Below are 23,529 nucleotides of genomic sequence, written 5' to 3' on the forward strand. Positions count from 1 at the left end.
ATTGGTCATAATAAAATTATGAATAAACCCCAATAGGATGAAACATGGAGAAAACAATTACTTCTGCCATGAACAGCATGGTCTATAAGGACACATGATTTCATCAGATCTGGGCTCTGACTTTATTTCTTTTCATACCTCCCCTTGCTCACTTTGCTCTTGCTAATTTGGGACCATGTATCTGTTCCTTGAAAACTCTGAGCTCAGAGGCTTTTAGTCATTCTCACCTCTGCCTGGACACTCTTGGACCTGCTCTTTCTCATCTTTGAGGGCTCAACCTTGATGTTACCTGTTCAGAGAGAACATCCATGACACCTGTTTCTACAGTAGTCCCCTCCCATCACTCTTTTTGTTTCTTTCATAGAACTTAAAACAATCTGATGATATAGTGTAGTAATAAGTTCTATTTTTTTGTACATTTTGAGTATGAAGTGATTGTGAGAGTGATTAGGTGTCCATATTGCAGATGGGTGATTGGTTTTGGAGTATCAAAGATTGATGATCAAGGTTCATCTCCATGCAAAATTGGAAACTCCATTCCTGTATACACATGCCCTAGAAGTCAATGCCAATTCTAGATTCAGATGAGAGCTGGAAGATAACCAAGAGGTCTATTGTCACCTGGTTCTATCTCAGTAAGTTTTGCCTGAGTACCAGAATCTGCTTTCTCAAAGTTCTCAAAGACCTTGCTGGTGACCAGCTTCCTCCTGAGTTACAGTTCTCTCTTTGCAACATCCTTGTAGGATCATTTTCTAGTCACTGTTTCAACATTTCTAATAATCAATAACTTGGTACTTCAAAAGCATGCATTGATTTTAGGCATGTAAAATCTCGATGTTCTTCCAAAACTTAACTGAAATTAGTCCTCCCATTAATCTGCCACCTTCTAATTCTGCTCAAATTTAGGCCTATACCTCAACACTCCCTAAGTCTTTTGTTTCACATTATAGCACATATTTGAAGACATATTGACATATTGAAGACTTTCTCACTACATCTTTTTTAAATTGTTTTATTCAAATTCAATTTAGTTAACATATAGTCTATTAATAGTTTCAGGGATAGAATTCAGTAATTCATCAGTTGCATATAACCCCCAGTGCTCATTACATCAAGTTCCCTCCTTAATGCCCACCACCAGTTACTCATCCCTCCACCCATCCCACTACATCTTCTATTGTTCTAAATGGCTCAAAAATAAGAAGTTCTGATAATGCATGCCTACATATACATCGTTTCCACCTAGCTCTTTTTTTAAATTTAATTTATTTTATTTTTTATTTTTATTTTTCATTTTTTTCCACCTAGCTCTTTATTTACCCACTCTAATATCTCTAATATCAGTAGAAATTTGAGAAAGCCTCCAATGTGAAAAGGAGATCAGAACAACTAAAATAAAGCAATCAGTGCTACAAGCACCATGCATTAGAAAATATAACTCTTGGGTTTTCACTTCATAATCAGTAAACATTGATGAAGCACCTACTGTTGGGGCTTGTGACCAATTGTGAGATAAAGTGAATCAGAAAGGAGATCATGATGTGAGGTACTTTCCTGAAAGTGTTAGCTTGGAGGATATGACTTAATGGTCTAGCTAAAAGGGCATGCTAACATTGTGCTAATCAGCCACTCGGAGACCATTTCCCCACCAGGCTAGACACTGGAAGACCATATGGAAAAAATACACTTACCCAGGATTGCTTCCTTAAACTGATCAAACGTAGAAGCCAAGGAAGCAAATCCCCAGTAATCATGAGTTTTCCATCCAGTAGTTCTACCCAGTAAGAGGGTAGGGAGTGAAGGTACCAATGATCATCACCCACCAATCTAGTAGTACCTTCTTTTTCCACAGACAGAAATGAATAAAGGTGGGAGGAGAAGCCAGTGGTGTTACTCCAGGGGAGATCTTTCCACACAAAAACATGAGGAAGGGGGAAGAAATGTTCCCCTGTAACACCTGCTGTGTTTTAGGCACTTTTCCATATGAACTGAAAAAGATCCATTCTTTTTCATGGTGTCATTATTCAATTTCCACTTATTTCAACTTATTTTTACATAATTATCTGAGACAATCCCAAAGTTTTGACATTTTCAAGATCTGAATGTAATAATAACCAACTTACCTACCTTTTTTTGATCTACAAATTTGGGATCTTGTCCTTTCTATACATGTATCTAAATAAATAAAATGGTACTCTGTGATATGACTAAAGATAGGACCCTGTCCCTCCATGGTAACGATGATTTATCACATGACTTTGGAGGGTACAGTCATTTGACCAGTTATAAATCTGCTTACCTAACATAGTTCATATTGAATTTTATCACCAAGGAAACATTAAGAGATTTGATCAAATTTTGTCCTGAAATTCACTGATTTGATGTTCGCTGCAAATTCTTCATTTGTGTTATAATCATGTTTCTTAAATGAAAAATATATAAGTAAAGGAGTTTGTTTAAAATCATTTGTTCTAGATGAACCCTTTCAAGCTAGTAATGAACATCATTTACTTTTCCCAGCACTAATGAAATACTCTTTTAGAAAAACTTTCTGCCATTTTATCAGTGGCAGGGTCATAACCTGTAGTTTCCATATTTTGCTTTTTGCTTTTTTTTTTTTTGAAAATCCGAGAAAGATTTCCCATTTCTGGTTTTCTAGCAAGTTTTTGTCAAAGGTTATCAATTGAGGCTCTATAGTCATGTCTGTAACTTATTTCGGTTTCATAGGATGAAATTCACCTAGCCTGGAGATTTGGATGCATTTAAAGAATCTCAGTACTTCCCTACTGTCTTCTCACATTTACCTCTTCATCGTTTTTAGCCTCTCCGGTTTGCAAGTCATTCTCCTTGAAGAAAAAGACAAAAGTAAAATACTTGTGTAGTTTTGCTTTCTCTGTGTCAGCTGTCAACTCAATCTCTCTCCTCAGTAATAGAATGATATAATATCTGTGTCGAGTCTGAAAAATCCTTTTTGCTCAGCATTTGTCTAAAAAGAAAAAACCTAGAAGAACAGAAAGAAGAGAGAGAAGCTTTTTTTTTTTCTTGAACGTGTACACTAATTTACTTCCTTGCCTGTTGAGTCATTTATGGGAGGTGATTAGGTACTCATTGGCTTGGTCTCAGATATTGTACGGAATGCAAATGATAGATGAGTAGAGACTGACATTACTTCTGCTTAAAAGACCTTATGTTTTAGTCATTGGATGTATGTTTGGGTCAGAGCAGGGGTCAGATCAAAAAAGCAAATCAACAAAGAGAGTGCAGATATTACATACCCCAAGTGGGTGCCAAAGGAAGGACACTTTGACAAAGTCAGTGTTTGTGGTGGGGAGGCTTTGCAGAAGAGTCAGGCATAGCTTCCAAGTAGAGTCAACCCTTTTGCTGAATTTTAAAAGATGAATAGGAAAGAGCTTCTGGATAAGAAGAGCAGGGTCAGAGTAGGTAGAGGAGAACATAAATGGTTAGAGAGAGCATGACCATTTAAAAATCTCCAAATAAAAAAAATTAAAAAATAAAAAATAATAAAATAAAAATCTCCAAAAAAAAAAAAATAAAAAATAAAAAATAAAAAAAATAAAAATCTCCAAATCCTGGTCATTTAATGAAGTGAAGAGGTGATGAGGTATGCTCTTTATTAATGATACTTTTGTTAGAAGTACAATTTTTTTGGAAGGTGCTGGGTGGTTCAGTTGGTTAAGCATCTGACTCTTGATTTTGGCTCAGGTCATGATCTTCGGGTTGTGAGATTGAGCCCCGTATGGGGCTCAGGGCCTGTATAAGATTCTTTCCTCCATCTGCCCCTCCGCCTTCTCTCTCTCTCCCTCTCTTAAAAAAAGTACAATTTTGGGGTAGCTAGTTTAAGTTTCCTCAAGTGTTCTTTTTTTTTTTTTTTTTTTTTTTTGCTTTTATGCATTCCTGTCGAGAGCTTGTATATAGGAAGTGATTTAAAACTCGTGCTGGTCTTGTCTTGTTCACAGCAAATTTATAACTCCTTCTGAGAAGCAACCTCTTTCTTCAAAGGCTTTGCACGGTGAACATCATCTGTCCTGGGGTGCCCTCATTTCAGATGTTTTGTTATCTCTTATACTAAGAACTTGTCTCACTGTTTATAGAACAGAGGGCTTTATATGAGAGAATACTGGAATTATTGAAATCCTGGCTCTTAAAACTCAGAAATCAGAGAGAAATAAATAATAAAAAACAGAGCTCATAACACACCCAACACAGTGCTTCCATAATTATTTTTTCATAATATTTCATGTTGGTCTAAAAAGTGCCTTTAGTTGTTCCAGATTATCATTCATAGAAATCCATCTTCTCAGACAGATGACTGAAATGTTCTTCTCTCTTTTCTTTATAAAATTTAGATGATGCTTCCCAATTAAAATGACATTAGGCCAGCAGAATTCCCTGACTTCCTACTAGAGCCCATAAGACATTGAAATACACACACACACACACACACACACACACACACACTAGGTAGGAAGCTTCTTTATACCCCACTTTCTTTTCATAGCCACACCATCCCTAGCTCTCTTGTGAAATGTAAGTCTTCACCAAAAATTAAAACAAACATGAAATAGTCCTAATTGGCATTGTTATTCTGACTGAGGTGGACAGTGTATCACTTTAGCTTTAGCGTCGGTACTCTTCCTACACACATTCAGAGACTCCTCAGTAACTCTTCAGGAAAGATGCAGGTACCACCTTTAACCTTATGGTGGCTACAGAAACTGATATCCGGGCCACTTCAGCCCATGAGTGTAAAACGGTATCACATTAATCTTAATGCCCTACATTGCATTTTTGACTTAAAGCCCCTTGTTTTATTTTTTATTTTTTAAAGTTTTTTTTAAAATTTGAATTCAATTAGCCAACATCATATAGTACATCATTAGTTTCAGATGTACTGTTCAATAATTTATCAGTTGCATATAACACCCAGTGCTCATCACATCACATGCCCTCCTTAATGCCCATCACCCAGTACCGCATCACCCTCCCTGACCTAAATCCCTTTTATTCATTGGGTGTCAAAAAAAAATTCCTCCCTTGGAAATTATCCAGGTAAAATTATCCTGAAATTATGTCTTAAACTCCCCAAGAGGGTATGTATAACATATATTTACTAACAAATTCTATCAACTAACATCCCTAAAGGCATCTGCTATGTTACTTTTTTCTGCTAAAGCTGTGCCCAGTTGAGGTGTCCAACCTTTAAGTCCACTACCTAGAGAAGTCTCACAGGTGGTACTGCTGATATGGCACTCAGAAGATTGCCTGTGTCTATGTCAAAAGTCTGAGCAAAGATCTTCATGTTTTCAGACTCTCCTGAGAATCACTAGATTTTGTATGGAGGTATGAAATGCTCTTTTATTCATGTCTCAGCTATATTTAATTAGTTGGTCTCCTAAGCAACTCTGGTTATCACTGGACTGTTATGAAATTCTTTCTTTCAAAATCTATGCTCTGCTCTTTTTCTCATATAAGCAACTTTCAACCTGCCCCACCCACAAGAAAACACAGCCCTCGCCACTCTCCTCACCAAATGCCCATTTCCATAGGAACAAGCAAACAAGCCACAGTTCTGACAAGGTCTATTTTGGTTTATACTTTACGAAGCAACATTTCTTGCCACCTCTATCCAGCTTCCACTCCAGAAAGGCACAAATAAAATATTTGTCACACACGTACACTCAAAAACATTCTAAGAACAACAGCAGAATACAAATTACTAACCAAAGTACTTCAAAGTGCTATTAGTAGTGAATTTTTAGTTTGCCTCAAGAGTACTGATAGGTATGTGACAGATGTGAGAGATCACATTATTCAAAAAAGGGGCCACAACTATATCTACCATCCTGTAGGATGGTAGCATGTATGCCCTTTGTACAGAGGGATTTTGACACAGCTCCCATTGAGAGTCTAGGTTCCCTCTCCTTGAATTGGGTGGGTTTGTGACTATAGCAGAAGTGACACTATGTGATTTCCAAGGAGGTTGTAAAAGGTGATATTACTTTCTTTCTTTTTTTTGGGGGGGGGGGTGTGATACTACTTTCACCTGATTTGCTTGGGTTGTTTACTCCTGGGACCCAGCCAACATATTATGAGAAAGCCCAAGCAGCCCATGGAAAGGCCCATAGAGAGAGGAACTAGGCCCTTGGTCCACATCCTCACTGAGCTTCTGGCACTAACCTATCTATCAGGTTGAAAATGGATCTTCCAAGCCCCAGTTGATCTGCAACCCCCTTCTCCCTGACACAACAAGGAGCAGAGATAAACTGTATCTACTCACTTTGTAATTTCTAAGCTCAAAATATCAAATTTGTGGGCAAAATAAATGAATTGAGGTTGTTTGAAGCCATTGCATTTGAAGTGGTATGTTATGCAAGAATAGCTAACTGAAACACAGCTGGGTACTGAAAGTGCTTCTGTGACAAAGGACCTAAAGTGTGCGGCATTGCCTTTGGGACCAGCCAGCACATGTAAGCTTCAGGGGTCTCAAAGACAGTTAGTGAAAGCTCAGAGGACTTCAAAGAGAGTATTACGAAGTCTAAAGAGACCAGAGGAGGCTGTCAATGAGAGCTTAAAGAGTGTCAGGAAAATGATTTTGGGCACTAGAGGAAAGAGGACCCTTCTTATGTAGTAGCAGAAAGTTTGACAAAACTGTTGCCTGAGTTATTGTGGAAAATGAACTTGATGGTCTAGCTAAGGAAATTTCCAGAAAAAGTAGTGAAGGTACTGCCTGGCTTCTTCTAGCTGCCTCGACTAAAATGGGTGAGACAAGAGATGAGCAAAGAAAGAACTGATCAGTTTACAAGCAATATTTGGGGAAATGTAAATGGTCTAGGACTTATGGGGGGGTCCCCAAATGAAACTGTTTTTCATTCCCATCAGTCTTGACAGCAAATGATTCTCAAATGAAGAATTGATCCTGGCCAAAGATCAAATCAAGTATGGTCTGTAAGATCCTTTGTTAAGATCTCAGAAAGATTAAGATGATAGATCAGGGTTGGCCCTTACCTCCACATTGAGACTTTCTCCACCTAGTGCCCTTCCACTCAAGGCACCCAAGTCCTATCGCATATCTTAATGTAACCAATCCTTCCTGAATATATGCCATGTGTACTGACTGGGGAAAACTCCATCCAGGTCATTGATATCTTCCAGTAAGATACGCACAAAGTCTTACAGAGCCTCAGTAGATACTTATGAAAGCTAAAGAAGATGATATATCTTGTGGGCATCTTGAATTGCTCCTTTGTTCATGCCAAGCCCTAGCCAAGTTGTGGATTTGGGAGCTTTTTGTTTTGTTTTAGGTTTAAAGTTGTTCTTATGCAGCAACTAAACAATTGGAAAAAAGGTATTAGCTTTGTATTTAGGTTAGTTAGGTGCTTGCTTACTGATGATTTCCCTAAAATAAAAATTCTCAGAGAAATGGATGATACTAATTATTATAAAAATAGTTAAAATGTATCAGATGACCCATCACAGCATTATTTAAGTGACTGTTCAATGCTAAAGAAATGAATAAATTGTATCTTAACCACTTTCTTAATTAATCTGAAATTTTTAAAAGTGCTATCACATAATAATTTAAAAAGCATTTAGTTGTAAACATGTGAAAAAAGACACCACAATATTATTTTTGTACATGACTATAGCTATAAGAAAATAAATATACCAAAACAAAAAAGTGTCAAACCGAAAAACAACCACCATGCAAAACAGTTGGAAAGGCATTCAAAAGATTCCCTGCCTGCCCCCCTGCCCCCAGATGATGTGACTATGGATGGTTTTCTTAATCTTTCTTGTGTTTTTCAGTTATTTCTAAAATTTTAAAAATATATATTATTACATTTATAATAGAAAAACACATTATGCCAATTTTTATAAAAACTAAATGATTCGATGAAACCTCAATACAAAGCAAAATTGTGGCTCTCTGGCTGTTAATTGTCATTTCAGGTTTTCAGGGAAAATAAAACGTGACATACTTATTTTACTTTCTTGAAAAGAGTTTTAGAATAGGCCTAGATGAAACTGTTTTCTTCCTTTTGTTTTATCTCCCTACTATTCCTTGGATGACACTTTGAAATTTTCCTACTAAATACCTCTTATTCATCTTTCTACATATATAACCAATTGGCATATGCCACCAAATGGCCCTTCAAGACATATTGCCCTGAACAGATAGATCTTTTCATAATGAGCCCTCATCTTTCTCACAATATCTTCACATGTCCTATAGTACTTGGGGAGATTGATACAATTTTTTCTCAACCACCCTCTTCCAGAGCTGTTTTTCTGTGGTATTTTTGACCACCTTCTCTGCGTAGATCAGTCACCATCTCTGTTTTCATCCATCTCTCCTCTGCCAGTCTTGCATTTCTCAGTGTTCTGTTAATATCTTCACAGGGTATGCTTATATATTTAAGATTTCACTATTTCTCAAAACTTCATGTTTATTTTTCATCCCTATTATATGCAAAAAGTTTTCTTCACTTTTTCATATTTGCTATTCGATCGTGACCAGCCTATTGAAAAATTATGTCTCTGCGTCTTCCAACTTAGCATTAAATTTTCTTCCAACTTACCATTAAATTTTCTTCCTTTCCTTTCTTTCCTGCTGTCCTGGAGAACAAATGACCAGAGTATTTTGTTTGGAGCAAATGAAGAACCCCAGTACTCACCACCAGCAGCGTAGGCATTCAGTCAGAACTTGATTCACTGTGCCTTTCTCTCCCTAATCCATTACCCTGGTTATGCCAAGCAACGCACACTTCTTTCCTTCTCTCCTCCTCATTGTGGCTGGACTAAATCCCCACGGTCACAAGCATCTTTCTCATCTATCCCTTTGCCACCATAACTCTTCACCATAAATCCCCACTGACACTGTTTTTTTTTCTCTCTGCCATTAATGCAGATGATTGATCTGAAGCTGTAAATTCTCCAGTAGCCAACCCTATCGACTCCCTTGATACTTCATGATCAGGCAAACAAACTTGCTCTTAGTCAAACAAACAGAAAAAAAATTATTTGACAATCAAGGGGGAAAAAAGTAATTAGGAGAATCAGTGATCTGGAGCTGTTAATAATAATAAAAAAAAACCTATACATTAAAAAAATCTTCCCATTCAATTAATCCATTAACAATTTTGTTCTGCTCTTGTTTAAGTGTGTGCATGTATTTTGCTAGTTTTTCCTGTTGAGGAGGAAAGGGAGGATGTAACCATATTAAGAAAAATATGAACAAATCTGAACATATAAGTATGCATGTTTAAGGCAGATGAGTATAATATGTGACTCTCTATTTGTAAACATAATTGATGGTTAAGTAAATGAAGCACACAATGTTATGCTGTACATATGTATGATACTGAAGAATATGCGTAGGACAGAAACTGCACAAAATAGAATATAAAAGGTAATGCAAAAGTTTATAAATAAATATGGAACTTGTTAAACCTGGCTCAGATAATCAGGAGCAGGCAAAGTAAAACAAAAATCAATTGCCTTTTTTTTTACATTAAGTTATCAGAAATTTAAATTATATTACAAATGTAAACAAGGAGGCCATGAAATTATTACCTTGCATTCTTTGTTGGTGGTGTTATCGATTGGCATAAGATTTTGGAAAGTAGTTTGGCAGTCTATTGAGAGCAATAAAATATTTGCAGCCCTTGAGCCAACAACTGCATTTATGGAAATAATTTTGGGAAAGTAATCCAAAAATAGAAAAAAATGAATTGTTATGAGAGCAAAAGAAAAGGTAGTAGCTAATTTCTGCTTTCAATTACTCATTGGAAATTATGCTACAACTGAAAATTGATTATAGATGCCATGTGATGGAAATAAGGAAACTGATATGACTTATTTTGATACTTTTACTGCATTTCTTTTTGTAAACAAGAAACCTTAAGACACACTCTAAGAGCCACAGAACACAGAAAAATATAACAATTAAAATTGTGTTATCTAGACATAAATGCTATTAATATAATAGTGTATTTTGTTCTAAGAAAAGATGGGCAGATTTTTTTTGATAGATACACAGATAGTTAGGTATATAACACAACTCCTTATAATTATAGAGCTTATAGTTTGCTGTTTATTGTATAACATGGATACTAAATGAGAAAAGTAAAGCCAAAATTGTAGATAAAGCAATGATAAAGGAAAACTATCATTAGGGGAAAATGAAGGAAATACTGAAACATATTAACACTGGACTGGAATAGTGAAATGTGGTAATTTTTTTTCAGCCTCGCAAGAATTATGTTTTTCTGCTTTTGTTTGTGAGGATCCTAGAGATTATTTCTTATTTTGACCATGCAGATTAAAACACCCTTCCGATCCTAGAAGACCATGCCCAAATAAGTGGGAGGTAGGGTTTCCAACAGAAGCTCAGAAGAAGTAGCTGTTCCCTCCCCCAACTGCTTGGCATCCAGTCTTTTAGGTGTGTAATGCAGGCAGAGACCATCAGACATTTTTGACTGTGACTCTGAGACTGATGTTGCAGTGACAGCTGGGAGATTTTAAGTGACTGTGGAAAACAGAGATGTGGCCATGTGTCCAGGGGTAATAATACCAGTAGCTACAAATTATTCAGACTCCTCTTGGGGTGGGGGAATCTTGGCTGTGCCACACATACCTGGGGATCTGTGGATGAGCTTCCAAGAACTGTGAACTTAATGAAACGTAGGTCAAATACATTATGTGTGTATGTGTATTTTCTTTGAAAGGATTTCCTTGATTTCCTTAGAAAGGCAAAGGATTCCATGACCCAGGATGGGCCAAAAGACTTTGATGTAGGTCTTCATTACGGAGGTGCCCTACCTTTTTCTGAGTTCCATCTGAGTTCCATCTCTATCAGACTGTACTGCTTAATAAATAGAGGTTCTAAGGAATTGTTATTGACCTATTTTTTTAGTCAGTGAGTCAAATGGATCAATTCATTTGTTAATTTGCTTAAAATATATTTATTGCCACCTGCATTCATCGTTTGGCAGATGGGATACCAGCAAAGTCATCCTCAAACACATCTAGGGCAGAGATACAGACAGATGCATGAAGTCACTGCAGTCTTTTTCTCCCAGCAAAATAAGCAAACTAGATGCCCTGAAATTTTCCTGCTACAAAATATCTAAAAACTCCGGATAAAATATAGACGACATCCTCCTGAATAGAAGAATGATCTTGCAAGCTTCTAATGGAAATCGTATGAAAACCAAAAAAAAAAAAAAAAAAAAAAAAAAAAAAACCCACAATGTGAGTGAGTCCTGCAGCTACCAGTAAACTACAATCCTGGGTGGCCCCAAGCGTTGACTTTAAAAGGCATGTGTAGCAGGAGAGAGACTTATGCGGTCAATAGAAATCCAATATTGGGTTAACTCTGAGCTTTTCCTGCAGTTACCAATATTTGATTCCTGGTGGCTGCAAAAATCTCCTCCTGGCTGATTTGTGTAAAATTAAGGAAGCCATTCAAACTCTTCATATCTCAATTCCTCTACTAATAAAATTTTAATAACAGCACTTCTACTACCCTTGCAGATATATAAAGATATTACTATATGTTCCATCACTATATTCATGTAGGGACAGAATTCTTGCATCAGACTACCTCGTAGGCTTCCAGATGGGCTACCTTTGTGTCCGATATTTACCGCAGGTCTAAAGAGCAACGCATTATCCATTTTATGCTTAAGGGATCACCTGGGCCCCCTTCCCTCAGCTTAATCTGTGGGTAGGAACACTTTAGAAGGAAGTATGGAAGGGATTCTGAGGCTTTGTGTGTCAGACTAAGATGAATAAAGGGATAGGTCCTAAAAAGAAGTATTTCTCTCTATTTGTAAACAGGGGTGTAAAAGAAAATTCTTTCATTTTATCCAATAGAGTAACTTAAATGTAACACATTCTTGAATCACAGCTTTCAAACTCTAGTAAAACACGGGAAAGAAAATAATTTGTATGCAACATAGGAGGTAATACATAGCTGGATGTGTATTTTTATGTTATGTTAAAAATATGGCTTAGAAAACTAACCCCAACAGGCCGGGAAATGTGTGATGTGTCAGTCACTCATCTCTGTGAAAGCATAGAAGCAAGAGATAAAACACATGACAATAGACCGAGTGGTGAGACTCCCTAAGATTTGTATTTATTTTCTTGTTGGGGAAAGATAAGGAAAAATGGCAAGAGTCTGTATAATATAACTTGATTTAAGACTAATAATTACAGAGGGTTGCTGAATCATATATTAAGTTTACTAATATCACAAAATTTGGGTGGCTCGTATGTAGTAGCTTTAACGGAAAATACATTTATGAATATAGAGAGGGTATAGCTTTGAGTCAGAAATATCAAAATAAGATTAGGCTTTGAAAAATGTAAAGTAATGCATCTTGGATGAAAAATTCACAGATAATCAGGGAAATGGAGCTACTGTACTTGGAAAATGATAATGTTGAATGAGACCTGGGAGTGATCGTTACAGAAAATTAGTATGAGATTGCCCAGGATGATAGAGTGGTTTATAAAAACTGTTTGGGCAGCACATGCAGCGATAACACATCATGAGTCAGACAAGTGTGTCCATTTATGAAAACCTCAGTACCAGAAGGATGTCATCATACTGGAGAGAATTCAGAGAGAGCTACAAAAATGATTGAGGGGCTCAAAGGGCTGATGTGAGGTAAGATTAGAAAGAACTAAATATGTATGCCTTATCCACGTATAGACTATATCCCACAAAACATAAGGTGCTCACGGACCAAGGAAAGGGAGAAAACTTTTCAAGGAAATTTAAGTGGAGGTTATTAGAAACATTCTGAAGAAAACATGGGCTGGGGGGAGCAAAGTTAGGCTGAAATAAGGGCTCTCTGGTGGGTTAAGTAGAGAAAATGGGATATCATATTTGTTCCCTAGATCCATTGTGCAAAGGGAAAAAATAAAAAAAAACCCACAATGATAACTTAATCTCCTAGTCCTGCAATTTCCACACCTTTAAAACCAGGAGGAGGGCAGCTGGGTGGTACAATCTATTAAGCCACCCATTCTTGGTTTTGGCTCAGGTCATGATCTCAGGGTAATGAGATCCAGCCCCACCTCTAGCTCCACACTCAGCACAGAGTCTGCTGAAGATTCTCTCTCTCCTTACCTCATTCATGCTCTTTCTTTCTCTCTCTAAATAAGTAAAATCTTTAAAAAAAAAATGCAGGAGTATGATCCCTCTTTGGCATACTTAAGAGTTTTGATGAGTAAGATCAATTTTAGCCATATTCATTTAAATATCCCTTTAAAAAATACATGGCACAATACTCAACATTGAGTATAACAGTACAGATTTTTTCAATAATTAAATAAAGTTGACCAAGAAATGTACAGTATTACTTACATTTTTTTAAATGGGCTAAATATGAGCATGTAATACAAAAACTTGCATTTATTGTGGTTTTTGACATCAGAACTTATAGTCTCATGGGTGAATAAACATGTATTCAAATACACAAGCAAAATATCTTAATGGTTATTATAGAGGTTCAAAAAAAAGCAATTAAGATTCCAAAAATTGAGGGGGGAATGTTTCAAGGATTAAAAGAAGGAAGTGGCATTTGAACCAGCCTTGAAGGGTACTAGAGATTCAACAAGAAGGGACTGGAGGGAGATTTAGAGAGAGAAGAGCACTCAAATGACACCTGAGGGTAAGAACACAGTCCGTGAAACACAGAAAAGTATGGTGGAGTGAGAATCTGGACAGGTGTGCTGTCACTTATTGGAGAAGGACCATAACTGGGGCTTGAACGGGAGTGAGACCATAGATAGACCAATAGTTTTCAAGGTTTTTAGGCTTTCCTCAAATAACATCTTAAATAGAAGCCTCATCTATGGAACAGATAAAAGTAGTGCTTCTCTGTTTGAAGTAGGTTGGAGGCCTAGACTCTTGCCCTGCAGCATACCATCAATCTCTCTTCCTCTCCATTCCCAGAGACCCTGGGGCTTCTCAAAAGACCCCTAGAAACTGTGGTGCACAGTTCAAAGAACACAAATATTAGCAAAAAGGAACAAATAAGGAGTTTTTAACAAGGCAATGAAATGACCAATACAGACCTGTGAAAAATAATAATTGAGAGAAATAGGAAAGGTGGGTTGAATTAAGAGTAGGCTGCACGGGTCTAAATCTAGGATCAGAAAAAAATGTGGCTTTGATATTATAGAGTCAAACAGCATCTCTTCTTGATTTAAAAAAAAAAAAAAGGACTAGTGAGAAGTAGAATAGATGCCAGCTTAGATTTTCACAGTGGGTGTGTGGGACCTTGTAATGCCACTCACTGAAAGAGAGTGTGCTTTTTTATTGAATACGTGATTCTGGTTTAGATTTGAATCTACCGTAGTCTCCCTGAGGAGCTCTACTGTATAACTAACCAACATACAATGGTAAAATATACTGGTTTAGAAGTTATAGCTTAATGCAGTTTCTTTTTGTTGAGTCTTGAATTACAAAATCTTGTCACCTCTGAGTGGAGGAAGGTTTATATTCCAAGAATGGAATATCATTTTTGTAAATGTATTCATTCATTTATTCATTCCTTTGCTATGCATTACTTATTGACCATTTATAGTGTATGAGGTATTGGGGTAGATGCAGGGATAATTGAAGGTTTAATGATTACTCATGTTTTGGCTAGATTATTAACTCTTAAACTCATCTTCCAATAATCTTTAGAAACATTTCTTCCAGATTTATATTTCTATATAAACACAGAATTCTTTCCTGAACTTTCCTTTCTTTTTATATTGTTGTATGTGTCAAATACTGCCGTGTATTCATGTTAAGTACCAAAAGTCTATCCCTAAATCAAAGCATTCTGACCTTGACTATCTCTTATCTAATGTACATACATTTTGAAATATTCCAATTAATTATTGACATTCTAGTTCATATTTGGCTTTAGGACCCTCTATATATTTTATTGTAGCCATCTTTATCAAACCAAAAACTAAGTTGGCTAATTGTATTTTGCATCAGACAAGAAATACTTATTTATTTTGAGAAAATCTGAAATCTATAATTATTTAAGGGAAATCTAGATTCTAAAAAAAAAAAAAAATGTGATCAGAGTGTTCATGTTACCCGTAAATCTCAACACTATGCTGTCACTTCTTATTTTGTGTGGGTACAATACTTGGCAGCAATACTGAAGACTAGAATAACTTTTAAAAAGAAATGACCATTCTCAATATATTCTGGACAATCTTTTAAAATTAAAAAGACAGTATTAGGTATACAACCTCCAATATATGTCAGTGCAGTGCTATACATTTTAATTCTTATCTCATTTAATCCTCATAACCTACATGGCAAGTAAAATCACCCATTTTATAAATGAGGAAATTAGAGTTAAGAAAGTTTAACTTGCCTGGGGGGAAAAAGCTAGTAATCAATAGAGCAAGGCCTATAAATTTCAAAGTCCAAGTAACTTTCACTAAAAATGCTCCCTACCAGTAAGGAGTAAAGAATTCATTAATAAGTATGCAATATCTTTGTCATTGGAGGAGGGAATAGGGATTGATACTTCATTACAAAAGTATCACAGTTATCTTCCTTGTCATATCTCAGGAATTGTCATTTGCTATTATAATATTCAAGTGATAAGCCAATCTTACTTGATGTTTTCCTGTCTATTTAAGAGAGTTATCTCTGGGCAAATAGCCTTTTAGAAGGACATCTTTTAATTTGGATTTCCTGTAGATGAACATTTGCCAGAAACATTGATCATCATAGTCATAATGTCTCAAAATTACTGTACAAACTAATCAATATCATCAAGTCTCAAAAATTCTATACAAACTAATGAATAATTTGAGAATACACATGTTGAAAAGATGTCAAATTCATTATGGATATTTGAGGGATTGTTCTGTAAACTATCGGGAGTTATTTACAAGAAATGCACATCAAACTAGATCTAAGTGGGAATAAATAAGTTCTTAAAGAAGGTAATTGGAAAACTGATATATTGACATTAACTGCATGGAAAATGGTTAATTATGCTTGTTTTTCCAAAGATGCTTTTCCAAGTAACTAGACAACAACAAAATAGAATTTCTTCATAGGAATTTCTAGGAGTGCTTAAATGCTGACCTATGGGTCAAGATCCTAGTTCTGTGGCTTCTTATCTCTATATCCTTAGAAAGTTTTTTAACCTCTCTGTACCTACAAGTTTTTTCACATCTATAGAGATTAATGTTCTATCTCGTTCATAAAGTTATTTTGAGTATTACATTAAATGAGTTAATCCATATGAATATTTAGTCCACGTGGGTTAAAATGGGAAAAATCAAGAATAGCTACAGGGTAGAGAGCAATTAGGAAAATGGCATGGAAGCAGTGGGCAGAAGCAGAGCCAGGCCTAAGTGTGCTTTGGAGGCCATATGAGAACCTATCCTTATCCTAAAGACATAGAGAAGTCATCGAATTGTTTTAGTCAGGGACATGACATGATCAGATCTATGATAGAGGACTAATGTTGGAGCTAAGCAAGGGATCCGGATTTTTAAATTTGCTCTCTCATTCTGGAACATACCAAGGTAACTACTTGGTTGTTTTGTTACTTTGAAGTGGGATCTGGATCAGGTTCAGCTAGAGTAGCTCTGCTCCATCACTCCTAAAATAGAAAAATTCATTGTTGTGTAGTAAAAGGAATATAGAATAATCAAGAGAAAGGATAATAAAGTAAAAAAAAAGACAAATTAGAGAGGACATTAATAGAAAAAACAATGTTAACTCAAGCCATCGCACCTAAAAACTATACATATGTATAGTCTGTGTGGTATTATATAAAAATGATGCCACCTCATTGTCAATATGTAAAGAAAGAAAGAGGGAATGAAATTAAAGAATGAAAAAGATATGTTTATAAACATATATGCATACATAAAATGTAAGTTACATCCTTTTTACTATGTTTAGCATCCTGAATCTATTATTTGCTTATCTATGGATTTAAAATGCACAATTAATAAAAGTTCAAGGTAAATATAATTTGTTTCATATTTTAAATATATATATGGCTATATATATGTATATATATATACACACACACACACACACATATATATATATATAACTAGATAATACAGCAAATAGAAGAGAGCATAACAGGAGTATTCAAAATGAATTGCAGTGAAATAATCTTTCTCTAAAAAGAAATAGGTATTTGCATTTTCTCTCAAATTTAAAGGCAATTCAGAGGAATAAAAGGTTTCTGGACAGCCAGATATCAGCCATATCCATAAAGAGCCAAGTATAACTCCAATCTATCATCTGGAGCACACTACTGTTGAGCCCTACCCTAGCCAAGACAGTCGAGTATAAAATGTGCTCAGAGCTCCTGATTCCTCTCCAACATTTTGCACTCTGCTTTGGCTGATGTTCATTTAGGTTAGATTGCCTTTTTTTTTTTTTTTCAATAGAAGAAGACATACTTCATCAATATAAAAATGTTCCTGAGAAATTTGTTCAATAAATGCAAATGATTCTAAAGTCTAAATTATGGAGTTGGTTTAAGAATTTCAGAATATCATGTTATCTAATTATCTGGGTTATCCAAGATAACCCTTCTCCCTCCCTCTCTTCCCTCCTTTCCTTTCTTCCTTCTTCCCTTCCTTCCTTCTCTCTCTCCCACTCTGTGTCTTTCTCTCCCTGTTCTCTCTGTCTCTCCTCTTTCTTTCCTTGATTGAACTGGGTGGTCAGTAGTTGGTTCCTAACCAATAGCTGCCATGCAACAGAACCTGCACTCTGATAAATAAAAGCTAATTTGTATTGAGGGATTTCCAGGTTTATAATTTTTCACAACCAGTTCTAGTCACCACATCGCTCAGTTTTGTGTCACCAATTTAGAGAGCACAGGTGACCAACTTGAGACCATTGTGTTTGTCTAATGTTACAATCTAGGCCTTAGTAAACTATTATATCAAGGAAACTGATCATAGGAGCCAACCCCATAAGACATCACAGGAATTGGATATTTCCCTAACTAAAGCATCTAATGTTTCTACAGAAAGGATATCATACTTGTCTGGTACTTCATAGATCATAGAGTTTTTATATTATTTTATCTCACTCGTTTCTTCAATATTACTCATAAAATTATTGTGTGCTTGTTATATACAACATCAAAGAAGATGTCTTTGAACTTCAAGAATGTATAGTCTTGTTACTCCCTCCTTCCAAAAACTATAAAAGGTAGATCTTATTATCTCAGCCCAAGGCTTGCAAAGTTTTAATAATTTAAATCAATAGTGTGGGACTGCTGGATAAAAGACTTCTGTGTCCATAATTCTGAGTCTCTGACATAGCCTCCACTCTCAACCCTTCCTGGTAAGCCTCATGATGAATTGACAACAGAATGGTTTCTGGAGTCAGATGAATCCAAATTAGGAGCCCAGCTCTGTTTTTTAAGACCTATATGAACGTTACTAAATTACTTTTCTTCTCTGAGTGTCCCCATTAGTGATAGGTACTAATCATGCCACACTACGAGGTTGTGGAGAATGAGAAGGTAGAGGTGAAACACAAGGACTGAGACTCATATGGGGTGATGGAGGCAGTCACTGTGGGTGCACAATTAAAGGGGAGGTTGTATCAGTCAATAAATATCTTAATAAAATATTTTAAAAAATCAAATTGGTGATTTAGGACTCAAAGGCTGGCTGGCTATTTTTGTAAAAAAAAAAGTTTGATCAGAAACATGGTTGAGTTCAGGTAAAGAAGTGAGTCAGGTCAGTTGTGCAAGTGCAGGGTTAAATCCAATCTTTGATATTCTGATACTTTTGTTCATCTTTGTAGTAATCAGAGTCTAACATATCTCCCCCAAAGATTTCCTGCTGTAATCCCCAGAACCTATAAACCAGATGAGCTATCATTCTCATAGTTATGCTTAGCTATGTTCTGTTCTGTTATGTTGTTATGTCACAGTTGATCTTAAGAGAGGAAGATTATCTAGGTGGACCTGACCCAATCACACAAACCCTTAAAAGCAGAGATCTTTTTCTGGCTGATGGCAAAAGAGGAAAACAGAAGTAGGGGAGATTTGAAGTATGGGAAGGATTCAACTTGCCACCACAGGCAAGGACAGGAGAGTAGCCACAGGGAGTAAAAGTGACCAACAGGCAGAGACAACAAATGACAGGTAGATCCCAGCCCTACAACCACAAAGAGCTCTATTCTGTTATTAACAGGAATGAGCTTGGAAGAGAGCCATGAGCTACAATTTCACTTCAGCCTTGGAAGATCCTGCACAGACCCAGCCCTGCCACCATAGACTTCTGCCCCACAGAAACTGTGAGATAACAAATGGATGTATAAGCCACTAAGTTTGTAGTAATTTCTAGGAAACAATAAGATTCATACAATCATGAATATTTGACATCAATTTCTATGTTAAATATTCTCCTTTTTGTGATAAATCACCATTTATTATTGAGTTTTTTTAGCATGTCCTAATAAATAAGTGTAATGTCTCATTTACCATGTCCTCATCCCAGTCTTGCAATGCTTGGCTTAAAGACGGTATACAATACATATTGTTGTCTTTATCCTTATTAGTTCACAGTGCCTTCTAATTTCAGTCTTACTAATAGGGAATTTTCTTAAGCTTCCCAACTCCTTCAAAGTTTCTCCTCTTCATCTGTCCCTTCCCACCAAAGGCCAACATCCACGCCTCCTTCCCTACATCAAATCTACCTCGTCCTGGAATTAGTCAGGTGACTACCTATTAGAGCAGTATGTTAAGGATATCACCAGATATCATGCCATGTAATTATCTTCTTTAAAAGGCCCCCACCGCTCAAACCATTTCAAAGTTTTTTCCTCCTCTGTATTTGGAAACTTCTCTTCAGCATTTGTACAGCACTTTGGATTCACATTAGTAATAAAATTTACTCCCACAGATTGTACCTTTCTCCAGCTTTCTTTTCAAAATAATTTCCTAGATTGAGGTGATTTAGGACTTGTGAGTTTGAGAAATATGAGTTTGGATATGGGAAGATAAGAACAAAAATAGTAATGGCTAATAAACTTGCTCTTTGATCTAGCATATATGTGTCTAAATTGTTAGAGTAACTGTTGCTCAGGAGTTCCTACCTTATTACGAAAGAAAGAAATCAAAGTAGCTGTAAAAATCATTCGTAACCACCCATATTAAAGACTGTTTTCACTATGATTGAATCATAGATATTTTATATCTATAGAAAGTGGTCATTTTTACTGCACATGTTGATTCATAGTTGCATAACTAATCATGACAACTTTATTAATTGCTTATTATCAAGGGTTTTCTCTTTTATTAGAGAACAAGTGACTTCCTTCCCTTATCCTGGTGTGCGTATATATCTCTGTGTGATAGAGATTAATGCATAAAGCTTTGCAGGAAACTGCCTCATTGATTTTGTTGCCTTTATATTTGTCTTCCTTAGATGACTTCCACTAACATAGATGGAGGATGTATAGCCCGTTTCAATGAGACACCCAGGGCCCTGAGTATTGTGGTTGGAGTTCTGGCTTAAATTCAGACACTGGAGTAAGTAAGACATTAAAGGGACATTGTTGGGAAAATGAATGCATGTATCATTGGTTATTTTTAAAGTCCCCAATATAGCACTTCTTTGATGGAGGTACTTTTATAAAGTATTAGTCCTTGCTTGTGTTTTGGAAATTAATTAGGAAATGCATTGCCAACACTGCTGTAATGATGTGCCTTGGAATATTATTCAATGTTGTAATGAGTTGTACACGAGTTCTGTCTCTGGAGTCTATGTATTTGAATATTCTCATGCCATATTTTCAAGTTCTTCAAATCTCATGCTAGCCAATCCACTGCTCTACCATATGATTCAGAAATATTTTCAAAAGCTCATGTTGTTTGCCCACATTATTTAAGACTTAAATTAATTTCTGAGCTTTTTATGCAGTAGTAAATTCTACTCTTACACACAACTTAATTTAGCAGCATCAGAGCTAATGATGAATAAATGTACCCACCTCAGTACATGGTACCTCCTTTTAGAGAAAACTCCCCAAAAGTCTTTATTGAAGAAAAGTATCAAATCAGTACCTTAGAGTCTTCTGTGCTATGATAGTGCATTGAATACAAGAAAGCTGATGGGGTAGTTTTAAAAAATGTCCTGACAGAGTCAAGGTGATGGCCATTTTTAGCTGCCCTGCTATCCATCACCTCTTTCAGCCAAGCATACTCCATCATATGCAACAGCCTCATGAATTTATGCATCAAGCTGTGCAGCCAGTCGTGCCGAGGGCGCTGGTGACAAGTGAAATTGCTGTGCGCCTCATTTAGCTGTTTATTGCGCCTGAGTACGTGTTGCAGCTGTCATCCCACGATGGGATGATAGTGCTCGTTAATAGACAAGACAGGCAAATAATGATGGAGGCCACAGCAAGAGATGCTCATCTGCCAATGGGCTCTGAGCAATATCACAAACATCCACAAAGTTTTCCATCAAAAGCAGCTCTGTAAGAAAATAGAGAGGGCAGGGCTGTTCTTCATAGGACTAACAATGGAGATTAAACTTTTGAAAAAAGTGTAGCCCAGTAGATTGTGTATCTTGGGACTGCCATTTGGGGGTCCTTCACTATGCTTCCCTTTTAAAAGAATCCCAGGAAAATGACCACACACACCAACCCAGTTTGTTACCAGTATGTTCAAGATGCCCGTATTCCCACTACACACCATGGAATTAACTTTAACTGGCTGAACGATTGGCCTTATTCCAATGTCATCCATGACCCCAAGAATTTGCGAATGTTATTTTTCAACTGTTTGAAGACTTGTTTCATACATTTAGAACTTTGGATTGCTATCTTTCAATTCTTCTCAGTAATTCAGTGGAAAGTAACTTGGAATAGAAATATTCTATCTTTAGATTTGAATGGAATTTTCTTTTGTATAAAATTGAATTATACTCAAGCATTCATATCTTGGCATATAGGAAAGAGGCTCTTAATAAAATCTCTCCCAGATGAAAGTCAGTTAAACAACTGACTTCCATTTCCTTCCTTCTGTGAATGTGTGATGCTTAATCTTATGGGTATTCTGCAGTTGGTGATTAGCAAGTGCCTAAGGTATGGGCTTAAATGTGAACCTTTATGATTTTGCCAACAGGTTATTCATTTCGTAAGAATATAGAACTCAAAGAGTTAATTAACATGTTTGGTGTAATGAAATGAAGCAAATTCTGACAATCCTTTGCAGACTTTTATATATACTAGTAATATCCATTAAACACGGACACACACACACACACACACACACACACACACAGAATTTGCGAAATGGCTCTCTTGCATATAAGAGTGGCCATGGTTTTTTTGGTGGCATCTATCTTGCCATGAAGAAAGACTACCAAAAGTTTAACAAGATCATTTTTATTAATAAAGATGTCAAGAACCATAGAAAGTACTAACCAGGCCCCAGAGCTATAATGATGGGGGTGTGGGGGGGAACGTTTATGTGACCTTTGCATTTTAAGGATGAGGAAGCCAAGTCTCAGAGAGGCTAAGTACCCAGACAGGTCTGTGGTGAGTCATCTGCAGCATTGGTGGTGAACCCAGGTCTCTGGGACCCTTATGTCCTCTAGAGCTGCTTTAGCTGTGACATTATTCATATTCTTGCTGTGACTGACAGTGTGGGCTTTTAAAAAAAAAACTACTTATTAACAAAAATCTTGTTTATATTTATGTGTTACTTTGCAAGAATATTCTGATTTATTTATCATTTCTGTATGCTTATTTCTTTAAAAATAAGGTAGAGTGGGGAATACAAGGCATCTAACAATAAAGTTAAAATAATAAGGGTTGTGTCATGAAAGACAAGAGAGAATTGTGACAAAAAGCTCAGGCAAAGGATAATTACTAGATTTGAATATAAAATTTACCACCGATTTAAAAGGGTTGATTCATTCTTAAATGTGATCATTGTCTTTGAGCCAAAAATTACTTCAGTGAGAATGGATCTTTAGTTTTATGATGGAAATAAATGAGAAAATATAAGTTAACTTGCAAGGAAAATAGTTTTATGATGCATATTTCAGGAATATACCTATTCTGCAAAGTAAGGCACATCTGTATTAATTATTTAAAGGTCCCTTTCTTCTTTAAAACATTCATATCTGTGAATCTCTATTACTTAAAATGTATAACAAAAATCATTAGACACAACTTTCCACTGGGTATCTGGATCCAGAAATATGTATTTGTCTTAGAAGTCTTTGATAAACACTTAGTATACAGGGCAATGTGTATTCTACAACAATTAATTTGGATGCACAGTAGACATCATTATACAGGAGGTACAAAAATCACATTTGGATTATACATTACAGTAGTGATTTAGCTCAGAGTCTTAATGTAAAATCCTATGGACTTACATGTAATAACTTTATGTACTTTATTTCTTTTTCCCTGTTTTGTGCTTACTAGGGAATAATACAATGGGAGCTATATCATTC

At 36.1% G+C, this 23,529-nt stretch overlaps 1 long non-coding RNA gene across 1 annotated transcript in view; it reads left to right on the forward strand.

The window, feature by feature from the left end:
* LOC112658675 (uncharacterized) overlaps positions 1–23,529 on the forward strand; it is a 289,995-nt gene that overhangs the window by 251,390 nt on the left and 15,076 nt on the right. The window contains exon 4 of the long non-coding RNA XR_003135887.3: positions 20,482–20,585. This is a non-coding gene — a long non-coding RNA (uncharacterized LOC112658675). The remainder of the gene's footprint in view (positions 1–20,481; positions 20,586–23,529) is intronic.

The sequence above is a fragment of the Canis lupus genome, chromosome 12 (genome assembly GCF_003254725.2).
Source record: "Canis lupus dingo isolate Sandy chromosome 12, ASM325472v2, whole genome shotgun sequence".
NCBI classification, from domain to species: Eukaryota; Metazoa; Chordata; class Mammalia; order Carnivora; family Canidae; genus Canis; species Canis lupus.